This window comes from Mus pahari, chromosome 13 (assembly GCF_900095145.1).
Source record: "Mus pahari chromosome 13, PAHARI_EIJ_v1.1, whole genome shotgun sequence".
Classification (NCBI taxonomy): Eukaryota; Metazoa; Chordata; class Mammalia; order Rodentia; family Muridae; genus Mus; species Mus pahari.
Window position 1 is genome coordinate 68634529 of NC_034602.1, and position 14775 is coordinate 68649303.

Consider the following 14775-nt stretch of genomic DNA (forward strand, 5'->3'; position numbering starts at 1 on the left):
ACACACACACACACACACACACACACACACACACACACACACACACATATATATATTCATCCAAGGTCTTTAATGTAACATGAATACCAGCACCTAAAAAGTAATGGTATTCTGTTCCATATAGAATTTTAATTTTGAAAAGGAAGATATAAAATAGACATACATAGCAACTAATGGCATACGTTCTTTGTATTTGATGAGGAAATACAGCATTGTAAAAGAATACATAGTGAGAAATTTATTGGAACTTAGGGGAAGTGTATTATTTCTAGAACTAGGAAGGTTAGTACTGAAGCATTTGGTGTGAAGGTATACGAACGAGCAATGGTCATTTGTGTAGAACCTCAAGAGAAGGAAGTGCAGGAGGATTCACACCATAGAGGGCAGGCTAGAATGGTTAATGAAACAAGGAACATGTTTAGACATGCAGCAGCTGGAGAGCTCCTTTTTCAACAAGTTCTTTAGATTCAACAGACAAACAAGAATTTAATATTTATCTGTTTTAAGAAAATTAATGGAGTTCAGGGCTTTATGGACCCGAAAGGTTCAAGGTGAGAAAATGTGACTTTATGAAAAGAATGTTCAGCCAGAAAACCTCAATAGTTTTGGAGGAACACCCTTGAAAGTAGAGCAGAGCTAGTTTGGTCTCTGTAGAGCATGTGACCTGACAAATGACTTCTCAGTCCTCTGAGTAGCAAAGGTTCATTATAAGCTCTTCGATAGTTTTGGTGCTTTGTTACCTGATTCGTCATCTCAACGACTTTAAGAACAAATCTTTGCTTTTGAGTTTTCCCCACAAAACACTGCCCTGTTTGTTAAAAGTCGTCAGATAAATTTAGTGGAGCTACTAAAACAGCAATTTTAGAGGTTACATCCGGTAAAGCTAGGGAAACCATTTATGGCATTCTATGGTTTTATAAAATGCTTACAGTGATCCATTAGTTAGCCTCTTTACCCTTGAGTATCTTATACATTAAGGACTGGGAAAGTCAGATAAATAGGAAAAGGGGTCACAGGTAGATAATAAAGAAGGCAAACTTCAATTTCCTTTCTCACCTTCCTGCCCTCAGACAAAATCCTGACAATATGGGCAAAGTCCTGGCCAAGCTTTTCCACAGACCAGGAGGACATTGCAGAGGAGATCTTTCAGAACAACCTCAAGTAAATGCCTGAGAGGATGCACATGAGTGGAGAGGAAACTCTCATTCACTCTTGGTGGGATGGAAAACGGGTAGAATCACTATGGAAATCAATGTGGAGACTATTCAGACAGGGAAAAATGCATCTACCATTCAATGTAGCCCTACCATTCCTTTGCATCCATCTCAAAGACTGGGCATCCTATTCTGAAGATATTTTGCTTAATCTAACTCATTTATGCTCTAATCAAAATAGCTGTTAAATTGAAATAAAAGTTAAATAGGTACAAGACCATGAGTAACTGCCCAAACCTGTAATGCAAAACGGTACTATTGTCAGAAAAATGTGGTTGGAGAGCAATAAACACAGAAATAGGTCAATACAAGAGATCTGATCATGAAAATGGGAAAGAGGGAGCCCTTTCAGTAGGGTGGGGAAGGTAAATACACAAAAAAGAAACTCTATTATATTTAATTGTTTACAAATATACATTTATAATATACTTTTCTCATTCTAGTTGTCAGTACTTCCCCCCAAAGTAAAAGATCATCTAAGAAAAACTTAAATAGTAGACATGAAAAATCATATTTTGTGTTGTTGGTTAGGGCTGTCTAAGAGATTCTCAAAACATCCTGATTATTACTATTGTCCTTGGTTGCCTCCCAGAGGTGGAATTTTAGTCCCTGTTGCTAAAGACACCCTGCACCTTATAGCTTTTGAAGTAAGGATATAGGCTTTGCATCAATCCTCCTAGTTTCTGATACATTTGATGTAGACAGGGGAGGGAGAGGGCAATGAGCACCAACTTTAGATGACTGAGAGGTCAAGAGAGAAGTGAGTTCAAGGTCCACTTATTTCATTTGTTTAAATCCCATTAAAAAGAATGGTTTGTGCGTGAGTTAAATTCTTCTTATCTACAATGTTAAAATGTGTAAGAGAGAGAAAGTTTATCAGACTTAAGGTTAGGATCTGTGTCATATTTAATCTTAGAATGATAAAAATATTAACAAAATAAAGATTTTTATAAATACTTTCTACACATTAAGCTGGTTTCATATTTATTTAGTCTCTGGAAATATCATGTCCATATCTGGAACACTGAAGGTCTGAGAAGATTCAAAAATAATTTATCTAAGAATGAATGGAAGGGAATGTCAATGGTTTGTAGAAAGTAATTATTACTCATTGAGTCTTATGGAATAAGAGTCCTGTTTTAATTTTTTTTGATTATTTTATTTTTAATTATTTTTTACACTCCATATTCCATTCCCTGCCCCCATCCACCCTCCGACTGCTCCGCATCCCACACCTCCTCCCCACTCCACCCCATCTCCACGTGGATGCCCTCACCCTCCACCCCACCTGACCTCTAAACTCCCTGAGCCCTCCGGTCTCTTGAGGGTTAGGGGCATCATCTCTGAATGAACACAGACCTGGAAGTCCTCTACTGTATGTGTGTTGGGGATCTCATATCAGCTAGTGTAGACTGTCTGTTTGGTGGTCCACTGTTTGAGAGATCTCTGGGGTCCAGATTAATTGAGACTGCTGGTCCTCCTACAGGATCACCCTTCTCCTCAGTTTCTTTCAGCTTTTATTTGCAAAATTTATTACAGGTATTATTAATTCTCTTTGTTTTTCTATGAAGGGTTTGCCATTCTGGCATCCAATATACATCATCACAGGTGTTAATCATTTTCAGAAGGAGAGAACCTTGTTGGTTCACAACACATTGTGAGCTCCCCAAAATAATAATGGCAATCTGGAATCTTTAGATTGTTCAATGTACGTAGTGAATTGTCCTGCACTATGTGACTAAAAAAATAGATTTCAATTTTACATATCTATTTGCTTCCCTCCACTCGTCCTTTTTTTCTATTTCTTTATATTGCACTTATCAGAGAATATTCTTCAAAATGATATGTACAAAATAATAATTGGAGAACTTTTTATGATTAAATTTAGTATGAATATATTTATGTAAGGAAAATATTTATGATAGACTCAAAACTTCAATTAGGTTGCTTTAAACTTAATATTATTGTTAATCTTATGTCTATTTATGATTTAAACCTATAAATGATTTTAGTATTCACCAAGTAAAGGAAAATCAGACAGACATTCACATCTAAGTGACACTTGCCAGTGACTTAACTCTTCAAGTTGCTTTGCTGCTCTGAGCTTACCACTTCTCAATTCGTTGTGAATTTATTCGTGGCTAGTTGATTAAAGAAACATCCCTTTCTGTTTCTGAACATAATAAATAAGCTACTGTGTGTTTGAACGGTGACAATGCTACAGTACTTTGATTTTTATGAAGGGCTGTAATGTTCCTTTCTAATAGCCTAAAGCAGTAGATTCAGATAAAAAATTAAAATGTCTACTATCCATCCCATGAATTAAGTAGGAAAAGTCCCCAAGAGAACACCATTTTCTTTATCAAGAGTGATTTATGCTGTGCACTTTGTTTTTCTGTGAGCAGATACCCTTCTGGCTGTATGTAAAGTTTCATCTCTCTATCAGACAGCAAGCGGTCAGATAACCTCTCAGGAGTTGTTGAAAGCAGATACTTACTACATGAAATAATTTGCATTGCTTAACATCCACAGCTAATTCTGTCATCCTTTGCTAAAATAGTGCAGCATTTAAATACTGAAGAAGCAATATACTGATAATGAAACCATTTCCAGGCAAAGAACCTGGAACAGGTATTTTGTCTGTAGAGCTTCATTATAAATGTCTCTGCATTCTAAAAACATTTCTAACTAATGCAATGCAAAACACATCTGGAAGAGAAGTCATGTACTTCTTTTAATCAGAACTTAACATGAGAAGGACCTTTTCAACAGAAGGTCTCTTTAATGGAAAAACAAACAAAAAAACCCAACTCTCTTGGATTACCAATACTCACATGTAATTAATTCAGCTCTCATTATTATTCATTTTGCCCATAGCTACGAAATAACTTCCTCATGACAAGAATTTCCTGAATCCTAGAAAATGTATTCTGAAATAAATAGGTAGATTAACTATGTTGCTGCATTAAGGCTCGTGGCCAAGTGAGATATGATATCTGTGTGTCTGGAATAAAAAATAAGGTGTTATCTTCAGATCATTAAGGTGTTATCTTAAAATCATATTGTGATTTTACTGAATACAGAAAATGAGTTTTCAATTAATAATTTTGCTTCCTTTTTGTTTTTGCTGTGTCTTTCTTTTTCCTATTGTGGTATATAAGTGTTTGGTATGAAGATGAGATGTTGGAGCTATCAGCTTACAGGGGAGAGAGAGTGGGAAGAAACAGTTTTAAAATGTATCAACTCTTGCCTATTAGGTGATGGAATGCAGCTTCCTGCACTGTAATATGAATACATTTTCTTATACATTCATTGTTTCTCTTTCAATAGTGTCCTTGGGATTTCTTTTTTTAATATCTTTAGAACTAACAATTAAAATGATAATTTTATGCATCTTAATCTTTAATCAGGTATAAGAATGGGAGCAGATAGCTCTGCTACTTTGGAATTGGAACCAAGAACAAGTGACCTAACAATTTAAAGCGTTAGTTTCTTCTTCATGTGTAGGATTGACAATAATAGCTCTCTCATGTTATGAAACTAGAAGAGAGACTGGACCTTAACTCTTTTTTTTTTCAATTTTTATAGGTATTTACTTCATTTACATTTTAAATGCTATCCTCACAGTCCCATATACCCTCCCCACCCCCACTCCCCTACCCACCAACTCCCACTTCTTGGCCCTAGTGTTCCCCTGTACTGGGGCATACAAAGTTTGCAAGACCAAGGGGCATTTCTTCCCAATGATGACTGACTAGACCATCTTCTGTTACATATGCAGCTAGAGACACAAGCTCTTGGGGTGCAGACCCCTTCAGCTACTTCGGTACTTTCTCTAGCTTCTCCATTGGGGGCCCTGTGTTCCATCCAATAGCTGACTGTGAGCATCCACTTCTGTGTTTGCAGGCAATGGCATAGCCTCACAGGAGACAACTATATCAGGGTCCTTTCAGAAAAATCTTGCTTCCATATGCAATAGTGTCTAGGTCTGGACCCCTGGGTGGAGCAGTTTTTGGATGGTCCATCATTTCATCTCAGCTCCAAACTTTGTCTCTGTAACCCCTTCCATGGGAGTTTTGTTCCCAATTCTAAGAAGGGGCAAAGTGTCCACATTTTGGTCTTCCTTCTTCTTGAGTTTCATGTGTTTTACCAATTGTATCTTGGGTATTCTAAGTTTCACGGCTAATATCTACTTATCAGTGAGTGCATATTATGTGAGTTCTTTTGTGATTGGGTTACCTCACTAAGGATGATACCCTCCAGATCCACCCATTTGCTGAGGAATTTCATAAATTCATTGCTTTTAATAGCTGAGTAGTATTACATTGTGTAAGTGTACCACATTTTCTGTATCCATTCCTCTGTTGAGAGACATCCAGACTCTTTCTAGCTTCTGGCTATTATAAATAAGGCTGCTATGAACATAGTGGAGCATGTGCTCTTATTACCAGTTGGAACATCTTCTGGATATATTCCCAGGAGAGGTATTGCTGGATCCTCCAGTAGTACTATGTCCAATTTTCTGAGGAACCGCCAGACTGATTTCCAGAGTGGTTTTACAAGCTTGCAATCCCACCAACAATGGAGGACTGTTCCTCTTTCTCCACATCCTCACCAGCATCTGCTATCACCTGAATTTTTGATCTTAGCCATTCTGATTGGTGTGAGGTGGAATCTCAAGGATGTTTTGATTTGCATTTCCCTGATGATTAAGGATGTTGAACAGTTTTTGAGGTGTTTCTCAGCCATTTGACATTCCTCAGTTGAGAAATCTTTGGTTAGTTCTGTGCCCCATTTTTTCATGGGGTTATTTGGTTTTCTTGAGTCTGTCTTCTTGAGTTCTTTATATATAGTGGATATTAGTTCCGTATCTGTTAATAGAATCTAAATATTCAGTATAAAACACCACCAACCAAAGAATATACATTGGAGAGCCAAGGCTCCAGATATATGTGTAACAGAGGATGGTCTTATCTGACTTCAATGGGAGCAGATAGAGGCTTAATGCTTGAGGTTGAGGCAAGAGTGGGTGAATGGGTAGAGGAGCACCTTCACAGAGGTGAAAAGGAGGGGAAGAGGGGGCATGCAATGGGGAATTGTGGAGGGGTAACTTGAAAAGGGGATATAATTTGAAATGTAAATGAATAAAATGATTAATAAAAAATAAATAAAATACTTGATTTAAAAATTGTACAGTGTTAATGCAAAATCTAGAAAAAAAAAAACATTTTTCCCTCTGGAGTTAAAATGGCTGTATCTGATTTATTAACAATCAGTACATTAACATTGGTCTTGAAGAGAAACACATTTTATTCTCTGAACCTACATAGGTAATTGTAGGTACAAGAAAGAGACCGCTTTATTCAGAGATATGAGATCTGAAGAATTATCTACGTCCTGCAATGAGAGGTGGTCTCTGATTTACTTACCAAAGCTGTTTACCTCTTAGGCAGATGAGAGTGGTAGTTTTTTGTTTGTTTTGTTGTTGTTTTGTTTTGTTTGGGTGCTTGTTTGTTTTCCTCTCTTTTGTGCCCATTTGAAATAGGATGTATAGGAATGCTGTCATTTGGAAGATTGAACAAAAAAAGCAAAAGATTTGAATTTTAATTTATCCTGCCAACTATTGGATCAGAAGCGGCTAGGATCTGAAATCAATCTTTGGTAGCTAAGTTGCCTAATAACCAACCACTCTATAACTAATTGTACACCACTGTCATGACAAAATTAAGCTTTATTTCTATATGGTGAAAACATCAACCATCTCAGATTTCCTTCAATATTATGGTTTCCAATATTAGCAAATGAGTCAAACAGATTATACCTTCAACTCAATTTTATTTCTAAATATGGTAGATGTCAGTTCACTAAGTATTTTACCAAGTGTAAAATCCCATAGCGAGTGGAAAGACATTATACATTCCTCTTAAATATTTTCCCTGTACATCATCTATGATTATCTTTGAATGTTCTTTTCAGAGTAGCTTGTGAGCTTGTGAGTCTTTGATCCCCAAATATACCTAAATGATAAGATTATGGATTTTTCTTTATGAATATTTCACATTCCTATAAATATATGCATTCCCATAAATATGTACTGATATATTCTCACAAATATATATTGGTTACTGGCATATAAAATAAAGTTATATATATATATATATATATATATATATATATATATATATATATCACTTGGCTCCTAGCAGAGTCTTGTATCCCATGGTTCAGGAACTATAAAAATCAAATCTTTTCTAGACTTCAAATACTTAATCACAAAAATTTTCAGTAAGAAACTGAAAACATTCTATGTTTAAACCTTGAGGATAATTGTGACTTTGTAGAATTAATTTACTGAGGGTTAAGGATATATTTAGCTTGCCTTTGATATGGGAGATGAAAATTAACTAAGGAAAATATATAATAATTTATAGTATTTAGTTAAATTCTGAGATTTCTGACGGCTTTTGTACCCTTGGACAAATGAAACTTTAATTATAAGTTTCTTTAGATACAATTACTATTAGCCTATGGCATGCACTGGAGAGGGTCAGATATTAGCCAAGGTTTAGTATCTGTCCTTGCTTGTATCATTACTATGCCATGAGATGCTGATTTTAGATTGTGATGACATGGCTGGTAACTCACTGCGGGGACTGTGATGTTCTTATTTGTATTTAATTTGTCAGTGGCAAACCTATACATGCCCCATTTAGGCTCTATTGGTTTGGGCACATGTAACTTATCAGTTAGAGATAATACTCTATTGAATTTATTGGATACATTTCAGTAAACAAACTAAACTAGGTAATTCTAAATATAGAACAACTTAATCCTCACAAACTTCATATGTCTGTATATACTATGTTTTAAATATGGTTGTTAGATGGCTATACACACACATTTTGTTTGCATGTACATATAAAAACATATTTTGGCAGAGATTTTTAAAATGTTAAATTATTCTAGAATTTTTTCCTCTTGAGAATTTTACAAGAGTATGGGATAAGAATATATCACAAATACCTACAAGTATTAATTTAATTATGTAAATAGCCTAATAAGTTGCAAAGAAGAACACAAGAAGTGATGCAATAGGATGAGCAAATATATATTTATACAGAATACACACAAGGTTTTCCTAAGATAAATTTTATAAATTGAAAAAAATGAAATTTATTACAATGATTAAATTACAGTCCAATGCAATCATTGATGTACTATGTTAAGGCATAATCACCCTTTTCAAAAGTTCCATAGTCATTCTATAACATTCTTCTTTATCACTATGTTTTTAAGAGGGCCCTGTTTAGCAATAGATGTCGTTATGTAGCGTGGTCAGCTCTGCTGATCTCTAGAAGACATTTTTTTTTCCTGGCTGAGTAGCCTGCTGGTGGTTACTGATGCAGAAGCTTCTGTCAGTTCTCCTGGCTGGATGACAATCTTGCAGCATTGTCTGGCTCAGCAAGCTTCATTTTATCTCCTGCTGGGACTAGAGGCTTCTTGAAAATGTGTCTGGCAATGAATTCTATTGAGTCCTGATGTGGGAGAGTTGCTCCCGCAACCCGCAATGCATAGCCATCTGTTCAGCTGGGACATCTCCATCTGGGCACAGTACTGTTTTGCGCCCTGACTAACTATAGACAGCTGGGACAGTATGCAAGTTAACCGGGATGTGATGAGCAGACCCAGGTGACTAAACTGATGAGGCTGTGTTTACTTGGGTGAGGCACTTGAGTAAGATTCAGTCTCCTTGGAAGTATATGGAAGTAACAGGAAAGGATACCCTCAAGTTAGAAGCAGAATCCCTGATACAGTTACCCATGTTGCCCAAAGCAATTAATTCACTGTTGGTCAGCCCAAGTCCGGTGCAAGATACTTGGGTCACTTATGAGTAACCACCCGACTTCTCCACTTTATTACCTATTAAGTGAAAGCTTAAAATGAACATCCAAAAGACCATTTGCTCTAGCAAACATATATATTAAAATAACTTCCATTTCCATCTTGAATGTTGACATCAACCAGACCTCCAAGAGCTCCCAGGCATTAAACCACCAACCAAGGAATACACATGGAGGGACCCATAGCTACAGCTGCGTATGTAGCAGAGGATGGCCTTGTCAGGCATCAATGGAAGGAGAGGTCCTTGGTCCTCTGAAGGCTTGATGCCCCAGTGTAGAGGAATTTGAGGATGGGAAGGCAGAAGTGGGTGGGTGGGTGGGGGAACACCCTCATAGAAGCAGGGGGAGGGGAAATGGGATAGCAGGCTTTCAGAGAAAGAACTGGGAAAGGGGACAACATTTGAAATGTAAATAAAGAAATATCAAAAAAAAAAAAAAAAGAAAGAAAGAAAGAAAGAAAGAAAAAAGCAAAAAGATGAGAAATTAAAAAAAATAAAAGATTTAGATTGAAAACATTATCTCCCCCCCCCCCCAGGTACCTGTTATGTGTGAGATTGAAAGGGTTATTAGGAAACAACACTGTGCCTGAGTGCACTGCTTTGCTGTTGGCTCTGACATCACCACTTCAAATCGTGGTCTGCTCAAAAATTTAATAATTAAGCCTTCCCCCATAAACTATCAATCGAGAAAATGAATCACAGGGTTTCTGATAGGCCAATAGAGTACAGAATTTAGTTTCCTAATTTAGGTTTCCATTTCAAATGACTCTAACTTGTGATAAACATCCATAAAACTAGCTAGTACAATGAGGTCTGCCATCATATCATAACCTGAACCACCAGAATTACTTCACAGTGAATGAGAAGTTATCTTTACAACTGGATGCTAATTGTACCATCCTAATCTTAAATATTTCTTATGAATAGTAAGAACAATATATTGTTCTGTTTGAAGACTATTAATTATTTGTTTCTGAACCTTGATAAATAATTAAAATAACATTCACCTCCAGGTACTTGGATAAGGGACAAATGTCATCAAGAATGGCACAGTCCCACAAAAGACTGGTCCAGATTTTTCGAACCTTGAGTGCCTGTAACTTCTGACCAGGTCAGAACTTTATGTATTTCTACTACTTGTTCAACTTTTGTAGTAAATGCCATGTCTCACTTTGGATGAGGTGCTATTTTATTGTTGCTTTTTGGGTTGAAAAAAAAAATATATGTGTGTATGTGTATATATATGTGTGTGTGTGTGTGTGTGTGTGTGTGTGTGTGTATCAGTATTCTTTAGAAATGCAGGAACTTATAGAGAAGCTTCTGTTACCATGTACATCTTCATGTCTAAACACACTGGAATTAGCCTGTCATTCTATCTCAGCTGACATAATCTGTTAAGACTCTGGCTACTATAAAATGCTCATGCTTTTACATCTCTGTGAGAAATAATATTTCCCCCCAGTATTACTTCAAACATTCTATTTCATTAATCTGGTGATATATTTGAAATAGCCACTGAATCTCAACTATTTTTTGGTCAATATTAGTAAACACAGACATCTTTAAAGTAGTCTGGTGTGCTTTATAAATACAGTTTTAATCATAATTATTTGCTATCTAAGGGCATAGATTAAAACTTTTCAGTTCTAATTATTTTATGTACACAAGGATAACTGCCTCATATTATTAATAATAAATAGTGACATGAAACTGGAATGAAGTTAGTTTTTTTTTTAAAGAATACTATTATAGCCTTAAAAAAAACATTGGGATTATAGTGTACAAATAGAATTAATTGTTCAAATTAAATATATAGTTATAGTTGCCAATAAATCTAACAAAATACAGATCATTAGATAATAAACAATGGCCACCTTTATTAAAGAAGCATTCACTGCTATCCCAGATGTGACACTTTGGTCTTTTGATGGTACAAGAAGGGCATTTCAAGTATAATCACAAAGCTCTAGTACTTTCTTCCTTATTTTCCTGTTACAATATTTTTTCCTGATACATTCTCTATGTAATCGATATACTAGTTCTAGAATAGGCTGATCTCAACGTAGACAAGTCTGGATATGCTGAAGCCCAGTGCCACCTGACTATATTTGAACGATTTATACACTTCAAAGCTAGAGGTATGGGAACTCAATGGGAGGTCTTTCTTCCGACTGTAGCCCTGTCAGAAAACCACTATAGGTAGAAATTGAAATATTTTGCTTCATATAATCCTAAATTGTCTGTGGAATGAGCATGGTCTTGGTAAGGATCTGTGAGTTGATGATGACTAGGTGCAGATTATTTCCCTGTTTTGTGGAGATGCAGTGTTGACTCTTGACAACATAAGATTACATTGCTGTTTCAGGACACTGGGGAACTGAAACAGCAACTCAATGGCATTTGCAGCAGTAGAGAGCTTAAGGATGAATTAATGGTAGGTGTCAGAATTGATTGGGAAGTGGCTCAGGGTTTGAGAAGTAGAAAGTTTCCTCTGTTCTAGAGGCCTTAGGCTCTGGAGAAGTAGGAAATCTCTATTCCTCAAAAATGTAGGGCCTTTTCCTTCACATGAGATTAGGGTTTTAATTTTGTTTGTTTTCTATGGTTTTGTTTTGCTCTTTGTTCTTTTTCTGCTTTCTCTGTTCCTTTTTTTGGGGGGGGGCTATTTTTATTGGTTATTTTATTTATTTACATTTCAAATGTTGTTCCCTCTGCAAACTCCCATCTCATCCACCTCCCCTCAAAAAATTTGACCCAAAATTATTGTTTCTCTCTCTCTCTCTCTCTCTCTCTCTCTCTCTCTCTCTCTCTCTCTCTCTCTCTCTCTCTATGAAAAGAGAGTTCTGTGGGTCCAGCCCATTCTTACAGCAACCAACCAACAATTATTTCTTATGTACAAGGCTACAGATCCTCGTACAGCCCCTCCCATTCTCATATACCAAGGCAATTGGTACCATGCCTCTGGCCAGAGTCAGAAACACGTTCTCTAAACAGAACACATGTGACAAATAAAAAAAGAAGTTGGAAGGGGATGGATAAACAGGTTTATTAGGTACTGGATGAAAAAAATATACCAGGTCCACCTACAGTTAATGGTACCTGTTCTTGAACCATTTCTTATTCAAAAGTCTATAGCACTTGTGACTTCAAGCTGTCGTCCTATCTTTTAAAATACAAACTTATTTATGTCATTTTATAAGTATAATAATTTTGTGTGAATGTATGTATGTATACCATATGCCTTGTACCTATAGAGGTCAGAAATGAGCTGTGTATGCCCTGGAGCTGGTAAGGATGGTTGTGAGACACTATGTTTGGGCTAGAAATTCAAAACAGATCAACAGATCATCTACAAGTGCAGGAAGTGTCCTAAACCACTGAACCTTCTCTCTGCACACTTCTTTTCTCAATGGAGAAAAGAAGTGAACAGCCAAGCTGCTGTCACCAAGCAGTGAGGTGCTCCAGAAACACAGGGCAAAACCCAGGCTGGTGACTTTGTAACAGACATGGCTATAGTTAGTAACTGTGGTCTTTGACGTAATTAGTTCCATTGACAAGGGTTTAGAGGTTCTGTTCTCCATGGTCTAAGGGACAAGCTAGGAATAAGGAAGGATCTAATCCTAAGATGTTCATACTTTAATTACCCTGCCAGTGAAATCTAAGCTTTATTTTCTAATTTGTGCTATCTGTGCCATTAAGCCTGCATAGTGTGCTATTTTTAACATGATACCATATTTATGAACATATTTTAAGAATGATTAATTATGTGGAGATCATCAGAAATGGTATATAGCTCGTTGTCATTGCCAGTCTGGGATTGATCCTTCTGGGTTTCCTTCTTTCCCCCCTCTGTCTATATGCTTAGGAATTCCCAAGTGCAAGGTCTTCTTGTATAACAATCCCTTGGGGGAATGGTTGTTTCCTGAAGTATGCCAATGGCATGAACAAAGACAAGGGAATAGAGACCAAAGGGAAGGTATTCAAGGAAAGAAGATTTTGAATCTGGAACTTTCCCTTTCGATTTTCACAGTGACAACTCAAGAGTGAATTTTCAGTAGAGAAATAGAGGGGATGAGCTGTGAATTTCTGTTCAGGGCTTAAGGTGAAGGGACTGGTAGGAAAGTTTTTGTTAAAAAGCAGAAGGTGGCAGACCAAGTATTCCCATAGTGAAGACTAGTAGTAGAAACTCCTCCACACATAATTACTGCACGCTTCTCATCCTAATACTTTAATTCAGTTCCTGGATGTAGAGTTTTGTAGTGTTGTATTAGCCATTCAAAATAAGTTCTACAAACACTATGTTATTATATTATTCCCATATGTTCATTTCCTGCATCTTTAAAGTTGAGGCAAATTGTGATATATATGTGTGCATATATATATATATATATATATATATATATATGTGTGTGTGTGTGTGTGTGTGTGTGTATCTCATATTATTTTCATACAAACTTATAAGCTAAAGTCCAATTGAACAACTAATTGAGAATTATGTAGATAGAGTAATACTCCTTTCCTAAAATGAACCTATCTTTATATTGCAATATACAAATATTGTAAATATATGTCCTTATTAGGAGTGAAGAACTTCACCATTGTTATTCACAGTAACCAAAGTAAGATGTGTATAACCATTATATACCTTTTGAAAGAATCATGGGTCCTTAAAAGAAAAAATTTTCACAGATGACTTATATTCTGGTATTTAGAGTCCACTAACAAAGAAAACATGATTTTTAAAGAATAGTAGTCTTTCTTTGAGGACAGAGGAGGAAATTCAGGAGAAAAGGATTGGATGACCTCTAAAATGTGGTAAATGGATCAGCAAGCTGGCTTACCAAGTGTACAGGCTAGTTTTGTGTCAACATGACACAGCTGGAGTTATCACAGAGAAAGGAGCTTCAGTTGGGGAAGTGCCTCCATGAGATCCAGCTGCAAGGCGTTTTCTCAATTAGTGATCAAGGTGGGAGGTCCCCTTGTAGGTGGTGCCATCTCTGGGCTGGTGGTCTTGGTTCTATAAGAGAGCAGGCTGAGCAAGCCAGGGGAAGCAAGCCAGTAAGTAACATCCCTCCATGGATTCTGCATCAGCTCCTGTTCCTGACCTGCTTGAGTTCTAGTCCTGACATCTTTTGTGAACAGCAGCAATGTGAAAGTATAAGCCAAATAAACCTTTTCCTCCCCAACTTGCTTCTTGGTCATGATGTTTGTGCAGGATTTGAAATCCTGACTAAGACACCAAGTAAATGTGCCTGCCACCAAGCTGGATGACATGTTGGAAGGAGAATTCCACATATTTTTCTCAGACTACCACATATGTAGTGTTATACACCCATATACAGATACAATTAAAATGTATACAAATGTAAAAAGTTTCATTGTGGCAAATTTGGAAGAATAGATTATCTCTCAGAATTTACAAAAAGAAATGTATTTTTTCATGCACTCAATTTGATTGCAATAAAAAGGTTTGCATTAAAACAGATGTAGCAATCTAAGATAGTAAATGCATGTTATTTTAAAGCCATTTCATTTGTCATAATGTATTATAGAAGCATTAAATATTAATCTATCAATCATGCTATAGCATATATTCAACTGGTTTTTTTGTTTATTTATTTTTTATTAAGAAAATTATTATTTTCTTTATTTACATTTCAAATG